The 12,980-nt window shown below is 41.9% G+C and overlaps 1 protein-coding gene across 1 annotated transcript in view; it reads right to left on the bottom strand.

Moving 5' to 3' along the window:
* The window catches only part of LOC126237335 (cysteine sulfinic acid decarboxylase-like), a 131,980-nt gene that overhangs the window by 40,625 nt on the left and 78,375 nt on the right, over positions 1-12,980 (bottom strand). The window lies entirely within an intron of this gene.

Genomic DNA, 12,980 nt, shown 5'->3' with positions numbered 1-12,980 from the left:
AACTCACAATATGGAAATCTTATTGTTCTTTTTCTCAACTGACCACCCTCTCAATCTCATCATAGACGTTTACAACAAATACCACATTAGTTTCTAACATCACATCCAATGGCCAGTGGCACTCAAGTCACACGGGCAGCTGTTCCATTTGATTTGGTCAGCCTCTGATATGCTTGTACCCTCCCATTGAACTACCAGAGATAACCAAAGAGAACAAACTTATTCACTAGTTAAATGAGTGTCAGAAGCAGATGCAGGAGTCCCATTCTGCCACCTGATCAAGGTTCTTGTAGAGGTGATTTCCTTTCCCTTCCTCCATCCTGTTATGAAAAGTCAGTGTGTATCTGTCATGTGTGATAGTGAGCTTGTACAGTGTAGTGTTGTTTTGTGTTTGTGCTATTATCAATTAAGGGAAGGTAGAAGGGGAAGCCTCATGCCAGCACTTAGCCTACTCCTCCAAAATAGCACTGAGGAAGCCACCGAGCTTAAAACAGTCCCATATGCTGGATGAATCCCCTCAATAATGTCACATGCCCAATCGCAAGAGACATTACTCAAAGATTTGAAAATTAATCCAGAACAGTGGCACAAAATCTGGTGGTCAAAAATTTGATGACACCATCTCATCTTCCTTACCAACCAAATGCTAGTGATTAAATTTTCTTGCACAATCATAATTTCAAATGGCTATTTCCAAGCTGGGCACCACTATGCAAGTAAGCACCAATGACCTTTGACTTTGACAATGGACGGAGGTAATCTAATCGTCAGTAATTTATAATCCTGTAGATTCTATGCTAGATGAAACATTTGACAGGAAGAACAGATATACATTTAATCCAGAATGAGATTTTTATCCTGCAGCACAGTGTGCACTGATGTGAAACTTCCTATCAAATTAAAACAGTTTTAATCTGCGAGGAAGTTCATATCAGTACACACTACACTGCAGAGTGAAAATTTCATTCTGAAAATATCCCTCAGGCTGTGGCTAAGTCACATCTCCACAGCAGCCTTTTTTCCAGGAGTGCTAGTCTCGGAAGTTTCACAGGCGAGCTTCTGTGAAGTTTGGTAAGTAGGAGATGAGATACTGGCAGACGTAAAGCTGTGAGAATAAGTTGTGAGTCTTCCATGGATAGCTCAGTTGACAGAGCACTTACCCACAAAAGGGAAAGGTCCCAAGTTCGAGTCTCAGTCTGGTACATAGTTTTAATGTGGCAGGAAGTTTCATATCATGTATTGATCATTTTAGTAAGGTTCCTGGATAGAGAACACATCTACATCTACACCTAAATCTGTACTCTACAAAGCACTGTGAAGTGCATAGCAAAGGGTACATCCCACTCTGCCAGTTATTAGGGTTTTTCATATACCATTCATGTACTGAATGTGTGAATAATGATTATTTAAATGTCTCTGTGCATGTTGTTATTAATTTAACCTTGTTTTCGCAATATATATGGGAGTGGTGCATAGGGGGTTGTACTGTTTTCCTAGGGCCTTCATTTAAAGCCAGTTCTTGACACTTTATAAGTAGGCTTTTGGGGTCGTTTATATCTATCTTCAAGAGTCTGCTGGTCCAGTTTCTTCAGGATCTCTGTACATGTGATTGAACAAACCTGTGACCATTTGTACTGTCCTCTGTATCTGTTCAATACCCCCTGTTATTCTTGTCTGGTATGGGTCCAACACACTTTAGCAATACTCTAGGATGTGTTGCACCAGTGATTCATAAGCAGTTTCCTTTGTAGACTGATTGCATTTACCCAGTGTTCTGTCAATAAAGCAAAGTCTGCCATCTGCTTTACACATCACTGTACCTATGTGACCATTCCATTTCATTTCAGAAAAAGTGTTACACCCAGATATTTTTCTGTGACTCACTGACTCACTGACAATGGTGCCTATACAATAGTTTGTTGGGGGGGGTGGGGGGGGGGGGGGGAGAACTTAGACTTGGGGGTATGGAGTATTTTTAATATTTTGGAAAATGAATGGTGAGTTGTAAGTAGCCGTAAAAAAGATCCAGTTCCAACCCACTTAAAACCTGCATAATACTGGCTTTTAATCCATTTTCTAAACAGAAATCACTTCATTACACCATTACACACATCTTTTTTCATTTCCCTGAGAGCTGGGGGGGGGGGGGGGGGGGAGTGGGGCGACAACCAACTTTGCCCTCAGATATGGGCACCCTTACTCGTTGATATTATAGTCTTCATAGGATCCTACGTTTTTTTAATTTTGTGAAGTGCCCAATTTTTTATTTCTTAACATTTAAAGCAAGTTGCCCATCTTTGTACCATTTTGAAGTCTTATCGATATCTAACTGAATATTTAAGTGGTTTCTTTCAGACAGTACTTAAGTATAGATAACTGCGTCATCTGCAAAAACTCTGAGATTACTATTCATGCTGTCTGTAAGGCCATTCATATAAAACATGAACAGCAAGGGTCTCAAAACACTTCCCTGGGGCCCACCTAAATTACTTCTACATTTGTCAATGACTCTCCATCCAAAATAATTTGTTGCACCATCTATACCAAGAAATTATCAATCCAGTCACAAATTTCACTTAATACACCATACTATCACACATTTAATAACAAGTGAAGATGTAGTACTGTGTCATATGCTTTTTAAAAATAGAAAAAGATTGCATTATCTAACTGCAGTGATCCAAAGCTTTGAGTATGTCATGTGAGAAAAGTTCGAGATGGGTTTCACATGATCAATGTTTTCGGAATCCATGCTGAATTTCATGGAGAACATCATACTGTTTGATGTATCTTATCATGTTTGAGCTCAGAATATGTTCTAATTTTGTGCAACAAATCAGTGTCAAGGATATTGGATGGTTGTCTTGTGGATCACTTCTACTAACCTCCTTGTAAATGGATGTGATCAGTTCTTTCTTCCAACTACTGGGCATGGCTTTTTGTTGGAGGTATCTGTGATGGATTATAGTGAAAAGAGGTGCTAACTCAGCTACAAATTTGGTGTAGGATCTGATAGGGATTCTACTGGGCCCTGGAGCTTTATACAGTTTCAACAATTTTAGTTGTTTCTCAGTCACCAACACTGCATTACTGCTATTGCTTTACTACCCTCAATTACAGTTCCCGTTTCAACCATGAATGTCTGGACACTAACTTGGGTGCCACCGACAGCCTTTACATATTACCAGAATTTCTTTGGGTTTTGTGGAAGATCATTTGACAAAAATTCTGCTGTGGTAGTTACTGAAGGCTTCATACACTACTCTATTGATAGCCAAACATGCTTCATTCAGCGTCTCTCTGTCTAGAGCCCTATGTTTTGTTTTGCAGCTACTGGCTCCGTTCCATAATGAACTCTTCTACTGGGTACTAGTACATATCTATCCAGTGCAAGGTCAACTATTCTTTTAAATTAGTGACATAGTTCCTCTAAATGCTCCTGTCATATGCTAAAAGTTTCAAGTTCCTCATTGAGATAAGGCACTTCTGCTTTTAATCTAGTTTAGTGAACATATATGTCTTTCTACTGGTTTTACTTAGCCTTTGTATTTTGGTAATCACTGATGTCACAACCACGTCATGGTCATTGATACTAGCTTGGATGTGGTCACTTTCAAAATTGTAAAGTCTATTGGTTGTCATCAGGTCTAAAATATTTCCATTATAAGTGGTGTTCCAAACCATCTGTTCTAGGTAATTTTCAGAGAAGACACTTAGTAATTTTTCACAGGACATCTTGTCGTGCCCTCCACTAACAAAACTTAATTTTCCCAATTGATTGTTGGGTGATGACAGTTTGATTAGGGGACTTATGTACAAGTGAAATGAGGTTTCCTCTAAAATTTTTAGTTACACCAGGAAGCAAATCTGGTGCCCAATAAAATGATCGATTTAAATTTTTAATCCCACCCTTGATACTGATTCTTGCCCATACAATTTTGCATACAGCTTCAATTTCTATCTCTATGGATTTGAGTGTCTTATCTCATGTGACAAATATACCATCTCCGTTTCTTGTTAGCCTTTCTTTCAATACATGCTTAACTTTACCCCAAAAATCTCACTGCTGTTGACTTCAGGCATTAACCAACTTTCTGTGCTTAGTATTATGTGAACTTCACTGGTTTTTAGGAGAATTTTAAATCCTGCCACTTTGTTGTGAATGCTTCAGAAATTAACTACTAGGGTTTTAATTAATCTGTGGAGGGGGAGGGGGCGGAGGGACATTTCTTTGGATCTTACATTATGCTTTTGGGTCTCCTACAGCTGTGGTTATCTAGACCGGATGATGAGTTACCTAATCTGAAAAAAACCTTGTGTGCCCCCTACACATAGTCAGCTACTTGGGTAGCAGCCCCTGATGTGTAGTGCACACCTGACTCATTTAGGTGGACCCTACAATTCTCAGCTCTGTGGCACAACTCCAGGAAGTCACAAACTAGCTTGTTGCAGAACCTTCAAAGCCTGTGGTTCAATCCTTCCACTCAACTCAGAACCAGGAGGCCACAATCAGTTCTGGGAACAATGCTGCAAATTGTGAGCTTCATTGAAACTCCATGTGGAAGGCTGGTCTTCTCAACCTTCTCTGCCAGTTGCTGGAACCATTCAAGAATGACCTTGGAGCCGAGACAATAGGCATTGTTTGTTTCAACAACCTGCAGTTAGTTGCACTGTCTGCCTCCCTGTACACCCCCCCCCCCCACTACCCCCTCCACAGTAACTGCAGCATAGCCTCTTCAACATGATGAATGAGGCTCCCATGCCCCTTCCTGTCCTTTGCTGTCATTTCCCTGAGATGTAGCATTATTTGCCATGTGTTTGAACTGCTGACAATTAATAGATCTCTATCCTTTTGTGTTTGCCTCCTCTTGATCTGAAGTGAGTGCCACTGGCTCAGTTTCAATTTCAATGAAAGACAACACCTCAAACCTGTTGATTGTGGGGATCAGTATAATAACCTATGTCCTCCCTCGTGTCTGTCTACCCCACATATGATGCCCACATATATCATTGACATGCCACTTACAGCCAAGTGGATGAGTAATGACAGATCCCACGCCTCCTGCAGAGGAGGTATTCACAGGAGAGGATAGTACTTATACTACCTTTGGTACCTCTGTTACATGACTATCATGGGAGCCCTCCCAATATACTCAGTGGTATCAGTTAGTTACAATATGTGCTGCTATAACTAAATCACAAATGTCGATTTACTGCGAAGTAACTTACGCACGCAACAATTGTTACCTTACAAAATTTCTAAAAAATCTAACTTTATGGACATTGATGTGCTCTGAAGTTTGGGGTGGACTATTCTTTGACAGTAATTATAAGTGATAAATACTGATTTTCTATGAAACAAGTTATCCACAACAATTGTAACTGATAAAAAATTCCAAAAATATGCTTTTGTAGGTATTCAAAAACTCTCATGATAAATCTATTTCTCACATAATTATACAGTGAAGTTAGGGAATGATTGTTTTTAACAAGGATGAGCCTGCTGCTGTCAAAAACTTTTATAAATGATCACAATTTAAGTTTTAGGCTTACAATTTTTGATAGTACTATGCGTTTATTGCAGTATTCATTAGTGTTCAAAATTTCACATTATATCACAATGCATGTGAACACTGACACAATCAGGGTAAGATTATGCAGAGCAAAACCAACAGTAAAATATTAGAATCTGTAATTTTGAATCTGCAAATGAATATGGCACACAGTGTTTCACAAAAAGGAAATTTCAGAAGTTGGCTTTCATATATAAATTCAAATGTGAATTATTCCAATTCTTTACTTAGCCAATTCTGTGACAACCTCTACACTGGCATCCCAAAGATGAACATTGCAGCATCAGTTTATCTTGGTCAAAACTGCAAAAATTGCAGAGCAGCAACAAAGCACTTCTGCTTGGAGCATTAACAATGCTTATTGTTATATTTAAACAATGGAAAATACAGGATGGAAAGTACCAATATTATGAGAAAGATAGTTGCTACTCACCATACAGAGGAGATACTGAGTCACAGATAGACACAACAAAAAGACTGTCAGAAAGTGAGCTTGCGGCAAACACAACTTCATCAGAAGCAGACAAAAAAAAAAAAAACACACACACACACACACACATATGCAGTTCACACAAACAAATGACCACAGTCTCTGACTTTCGGGGCAATGGGAGAAGCAATTGAGTTGTGGGAGTAAGGAGGAGGCTGGAGTGGGGAGGGGGAGGGATAGAATATTAGGGGTGGAGAGGGGGGGGGAGCAGTAAAGTGCTACTTGTGGAAGCATACAGAGACAAATTGGAGAGATAGTAGGACAGCTAGATGCAGTCAGGAGGTTGACAGAGGGCAGTGAGGGGGTGGGGGTCAGGGGAAGGGGGGAAGGGTTTGGAAAAGGGAGAAGTAGAAAGATTGTGTATGTGTTGGTAGAATAGAGGGCTGTGTAATGCTGAAATGGGAACAGAGAATGGGCTTTGGACTGTAAGGACAATGACTAACGAAGGTTGAGGCTAGGAGGGTTATGGGAACATAGGATATATGGCAGGGAGAGTTCCCAACTGTGTAGTTCAGAAAAGCTGGTGTTGGTGGGGTGGTCCAGATGTCACATGCTGTGAAGCAGTCATTGAACTGAAGCATGTTGTGTTGGGCAGTATGTTCAGCAACAAAGTGGTTCAGCTGTCTCTTGCTCATAGTTTGTCAGTGGCCATTAATACAGTCAGGAAACTGGTTTGTTGTCATTCTTATGTAGTTGCAACACACTGGTTGCAACTTAGTTTGTAGAGCACATGATTGCTTTTACAGGTAGAACTGTTTTTGATGGGATAGGTGATGCATTTATAGACTTAGAGAAAGCTTTTGACAATGTTGACTGGAATACTCTCTTTCAAATTATAAAGGTGGCAGGGGTAAAATACAGGGAGTGAAAGGCTATTTACAATTTGTACAGAAACCAGATGGCAGTTATAAGAGTCGAGGGGCATGAAAGGGAAGCAGTGGTTGGGAAGGGAGTGAGACAGGGTTGTAGCCTCTCCCCGATGTTATTCAATATGTATATTGAGCAAGCAGTAAAGGAAACAAAAGAAAAATTTGGAGTAGGTATTAAAATCCAGGGAGAAGAAATAAAAACTTTGAGGTTCGCTGATGACATTGTAATTCTGTCAGAGACAGCAAAGGTCTTGGAACAGCAGTTCAATGGAATGGACAGTGTCTTCAAAGGAGGATGTAAGGTGAACATCAACAAAAGCAAAACGAGGATAATGGAATGTAGTCGAATTAAGTCGGGCGAGGCTGAGGGAATTAGATTAGGAAATGAGACACTTAAAGTAGTAAAGGAGTTTTGCTATTTGGGGAGCAAAATAACTGATGATGGTCGAAGTAGAGAGGATATCAAATCTAGACTGGCAATGGCAACGAAAGCCTTTCTGAAGAAGAGAAATTTGTTAACATCGAGTATAGATTTAAGTGTCAAGAAGTCGTTTCTGAAAGTATTTGTATGGAGTGTAGCCATGTATGGAAGTGAAACATGGACAATAAATAGTTTGGACAAGAAGAGAATAGAAGCTTTCGATATGTGGTGCTACAGAAGAATGTTGAAGATTAGGTAGGTAGATCACATAACTAATGAGGAGGTATTGAATAGAATTGGGGAGAACAGAAGTTTGTGGCACAACTTGACTAGAAGAAGGGATCGGTTTGTAGGACATGTCCTGAGGCATCAAGGGATCACAAATTTAGCATTGGATGGCAGTGTGGAGGGTAAAAATCGTAGAGGGAGACCAAGAGATGACTACACTAAGCAGATTCAGAAGGATGTAGGTTGCAGTAGGTACTGGGAGATGAATAAGCTTGCACAGGATAGATTAGCACGGAGAGCTGCATCAAACCAGTCTCAGGACTGAAGACCACAACAACAACAGCAGGTGATGCTTATGACCAGACTGGAGTGGGTGGTGCTGGAAGGATGTATGGGACAAGTCTTGCATTTAGGTCTATTACAGAGATATGATGTGTGATTGGAAAATTTTAAGAATGGATCCGCTACTGCTTACTGGTTTGACAGACAGGTACACGGAGGGTGGGGAGTGAGTCATTGCCGTGTCCTTGAATGCCCTCTGACAGGAAATGCATTTCCTTTATTCATTTTGTTGTGGCAGCTGGTTGAGTGTGGGTTTGTTAGGGCTTGTTGCTGGATTCTGTCTGCCTGAAAATAGATGTAAAAACGAAGCAACAAGTTTGCGTAAAATTTTGTTTTAAAACCAGGATATCAGCTTCTGAGACTGTGGAACTATTAAAAACAGCTTTTGGAAATAATTGTATGAGCCAGTCAAATGTTTTTGTGTGGTTCAACAGATTTAAAAATGGCCACGAATCATTTGAAGATGAACCATGGTCCGGCCATCCTTCCACCTCAAAAACAAATGAAAATATTGTGAAAGTTCACAACTTAGTGTGCTCTGATTGTAGACTTACAATTGGGGAGATGGCTGATGAACTTAATTTAAGTTTCTATGCAGTTCAGTCAATTTTCTGAAGATCTGAACATGCATTGAATGTCCACAAAATTCATTCCAAAAGTGTTGTCAAGTGACCAAAGATAATACCGACTTGATTTGAGCTGAGAACTGATTAATCAGACTAAAAATGACCCAGATTTGTTAAATAGGGTAATTATTGGTGATGAATTATGGGTATACGGATATGATCCTGACACCAAAGTGCAGTCTTCGCAATAGAACACTGCAGGTTCACCACAACCAAACAAAGCACGGCAAGGTCAGTTGAATGTGAAGACAATGTTGGTGATTTTTTTTTATTGTACCAGTATTGTGCATCATGAATTTACCCCTGGAGGACAGACAATTGTGTCCTTGAGCGTTTGCATTGTGGAAAGACAGGAGTTGGGTGCTACACCATGACAATGCTCCGGTTCATTGTGCCTTCTTCATTGTTGAATTTTTGACCAAATTCAAACTTCCTGTGCTTCCACAACTGCCATATTCCTCTGATTTAGCCCCTGTGGACTTCTACCTGTTTCCTAAACTGAAATGTTCAATGAAAGGGAAGCGATTTGACTTGATTGAACACATTCAGGCAAATATGGAGAGCATCCTTAACACACTTCAGGAAAAATATTTCCAGTAATGTGGAAACACCATTGGAGTCAGTGTGTTCAGTCAGAAGGGAACTATTTTGAAAGAGACGCATCACAGGAGCATGTAGGTACCACCATTGTACCATTACATGCCCATTCTTAAAACTTTCCAATCACACCTTGTATGAGCCATGAGTCAAGGGATTGGGATCAGGGGTGGAGTAAGGATGGATAATGATATTGTGTAGGTTCAGCAAGCAGCAGAATAGCACTGTAAGAGAAGCCAAAAGGATAGGGGACGGAATATTCCTCATTTCACGGCATGAGGAGAGATAGTCAAAACCCTGGCAGAGAATGTGATTCAGTTGCTCGAATCCTGAGTAATGAGCAGGGTGCTCCTTATGGGGCTGGACAGTGGGAATGTGGGAGGTGGTAGGTGACTGGAGAGAAAGGCATGAGAGATCTGTTTCTGTACAAGGCCTCAGTTACCCTTGGTATACTTGGTAAGAGGTTCTTTGTCAGTAAAGGTGTGAGGGATATGGGTGGCTAGGATGTACAGAGGGAATTTCTTGGTATAGAATGTGTGGCTGCTGTGGAAGCAGAGGTATTGTTGGTGGCTGGTAGATTTGATATGGAAAGGAGCACTGATGTAGCCATCTTTGAGTTGGAGGTCAACATTCAACAAGTTGGCAAGTTATGTTGAGTAGGACAAGGTGAAGTGAATGGGGGAGAAGGTGTTCAGTTTCTGGATGAATGTCAGCAGGGTGTCCTCACTCTTCATCCAGATCATGAATATACATCAGTGAATCTGAACCAGGTGGAGGTTTGGGGTTTTGAGCATTTAGCAGGATTTCTCTTAACGGTCCACAAACAGGCTGGCATAGGAAGGTGCCATGTAGGTGCCCATAGCTGTACCGCACATTTGTTTGTCGGTATGCCTTCAAAGGAAAAGTAATTGTGGGTGAGGATATAGTTGGTCATGCTGGCTAGGAAGGAAGTTGTAGGTTTGGAATTTGTTAGATGTTGGGAAAGGCAGTGGGCAGTAGCAGTAAGGCCATGACTATTAGTGATGTTAGTGTAAAGGAAGGTGGCATCAATACTGACTTTCAAGGCATCATGTGGTAAAGAAACAGGAACTGTGGAGAGTCAGTGGAGGAAATGGTTGGTATCTTTTATATAGGAGCCTAGGTGATGGGTAATAGGCTGAAGGTGCTGAAAACAGAAAATCTCTGTCATGTGATATACACGCTTAGCTGCAACCACTGTGCTGCATTCTACAAGGGCATGACAACCAACATGCTGTCTGTCCACATGAATAGCCAGCAATGAACTGTGGCCAACAAACAGTTGGGCCATGCTGTTGCTGAGCATATGGTCCAACATGATGTTCTTCATTTCAATGACTACTTCATAGCCTGTGCCATCTGGATCCTCCACACCAACACCAGCTTTTCTAAATAGCACAAGCTGGAACTCTCCTTGCAGTATAGCCTACCTTCCCTTAATCACCCTGGCCTCAACCTTCATTAGTCATTGTCGTTACCCATCCAGCACCTTTCCAGTTCCCATTCCAGCACTACACAGCCCTCTTTACCACCAGCACACTCAAGTCTTTTTACTTCTCTCCTTTTCTGCCAATTTTAGTTGGTTTTTGCCTTTCACTGTCGGCCTACTCCTTCAGATTTCATCTTGTTTCCTCTTACTTCATCCATTTCATACTTTTCATAATTTTTCTCATGTGTTTGGCTGTATTTTTGCGAAACTTTTCGTATGTATTTCTACATAATTTATGTATTTTTATGGGTCTTTGCTCCTTCCATCTGCATCAATACAGAAAAGTTTCCTTATCCCCAAACAGAACCCAGGCCCACATATTGTTTGTGCATTGTTGCTTTGTTGCTTGGCTTGTAGAATCCCCCAAATGGCATTGCCATCTCTGGCTGCCACCCTTCCTTCCACAATGACCTGCATCTGTTCAGATTCTGCCAATCCCCCCCCCCCCCCCCACTCTCATTCTCCAGGAACTAGGGCAACATCCACAATGCCACCTCAAAAACTCTCCATCCTCTTCACTTCCTACTCTTGCCTTGGACTATCACTATCCACCACCTCTACAACAACCTACAAACCTCTCCTTCAGCTGTTACATTCATCCACCTACAAACCCTGCCAAGTGAACCCCTTCCAGAAATCCAGAAGTATCTCCAGTCCCTCCTCAAATCCTTAAGTCCATCCCAGAACCTCTCCCCAGAGAACATCTCTCTCCTCACCACTACCACTCCTTGCACTCCTACCTTCTACACGCTTCCTGAAGTCCATAGTCCCAACCATCTGGGAGACCCCATTGTGTCAGTTACTGTGCCACCACTGAGAGAATCTATGCTCTCGTAGACCAACACCTTCAGCTCTTTCCTCCACTGACCCTGCACAGTTACTGTCTCTTTACCACATGGAGCCCTGCTTGTCACTAATGATGCCACCTCTGTTTACACTAACATCCCTAATGCCCAAGGCATTACTGCCACTGAGCACTACCTTTCCCAATGCCCAAAAGATTCCAAACCTACATCATTCCTAGGCAACATGACCAATTATATTCTCACCCACAATTACTTCTTCTTTGAAGGCATTAGTGACAAACAAATCTAGGTTACAGCTATGGACACCTCCATGGTATCATCCCATACCAACCCATTCATGGGCCATTAAGAATTATGCTTCCTAAACACCCAGAACCCTAAACCCCCCACCTGGTTCAGATTCATTGATGACATCTTTGTGATCTGGATTGAGGGTGACAACAGATTATCCACATTCCTCCAGAAACTCAACATCTTCTGCCCCATTTTCTTTACCTGGCCATAATCAACCTAGCAAGCCAGCTTCCTTGATGTTGACCTCCACCTCAAAGATGGTTACATTAGTACCTTCATCCATATCAGACCTACCAACCACCAGCAATACCTCCACTTTGACAGCTGCCACCCATTCCATACCAAGAAGTCATTTTCACAGAGCCTAGTTCCCCATGTCCATTGCATCTGTAGTGAAGTGCGGTCCCTCTCAAAATATACCAAAGGTATTAATGAGGCCTTCACAGACTGTAATTACCATTCCAACACTGTACAAAAACAGATCTTCCATACCTATCTCTCCAGACACCCACCACCTCCCAAAGTTCCATTTTCTGACAACAGAGGAGCATTCCTCTTGTGACTCAATATCCGTGTAACAGACTTAGATACAAGACCTGTCCCACATAACTTCCCACCACCACCTACTCCAGTCCGGTCACAAGCATCACCTGTCCCATCAAAGACAGGGCTAGCTGTGAAACCAGTCATGTGATCTACAGGGTAAGTTGCAAATAGTGGACATGACAACCAACAAGCTGTCTGTCTACATGAATGGCCACCAATAAACCGTGAACAAGAAACAGCTGGGCCACCTTGTTGCAGAGCATGCCATCCAAAATGAGACTCTTCATTTCAATGACTGCTTCATAGCCTGTGTCATCTGGGTCCTCCCCACCAACACCAGTTTTTCTGAATTGTACAGGTGGGTACTCTCCCTGCAATATATCCTACATTCCCATACTCTCCTGGCCTCAACCTTTGTTAGCCATTGTCATTACCCACCCAGCTCATTCCCTGTTCCCATTCTAGCACTAGACAGCCCTCTGTTCCTCAAATGCACCCACAGTCTTTTTACTTCTCTCCTTTTCTGCTAACCCTACCCCACTCCCCCCCCCCCCCCCAGCCCGCCATTTAATCTCCCGACAGTACCTTGCTGCCCTACCTTCTCTCCACCTCATCCCTGCATGCTCCCACAAGCAGCTCTTTACCATCCCCCCTCCCCACCCCACCCTCTACCATACACCA

Source organism: Schistocerca nitens, chromosome 1 (genome assembly GCF_023898315.1).
Source record: "Schistocerca nitens isolate TAMUIC-IGC-003100 chromosome 1, iqSchNite1.1, whole genome shotgun sequence".
Lineage (NCBI taxonomy): Eukaryota > Metazoa > Arthropoda > Insecta > Orthoptera > Acrididae > Schistocerca > Schistocerca nitens.
Note: the sequence above shows the minus strand (reverse complement) of the source record. Positions and strands in the feature narration are given on the sequence as shown.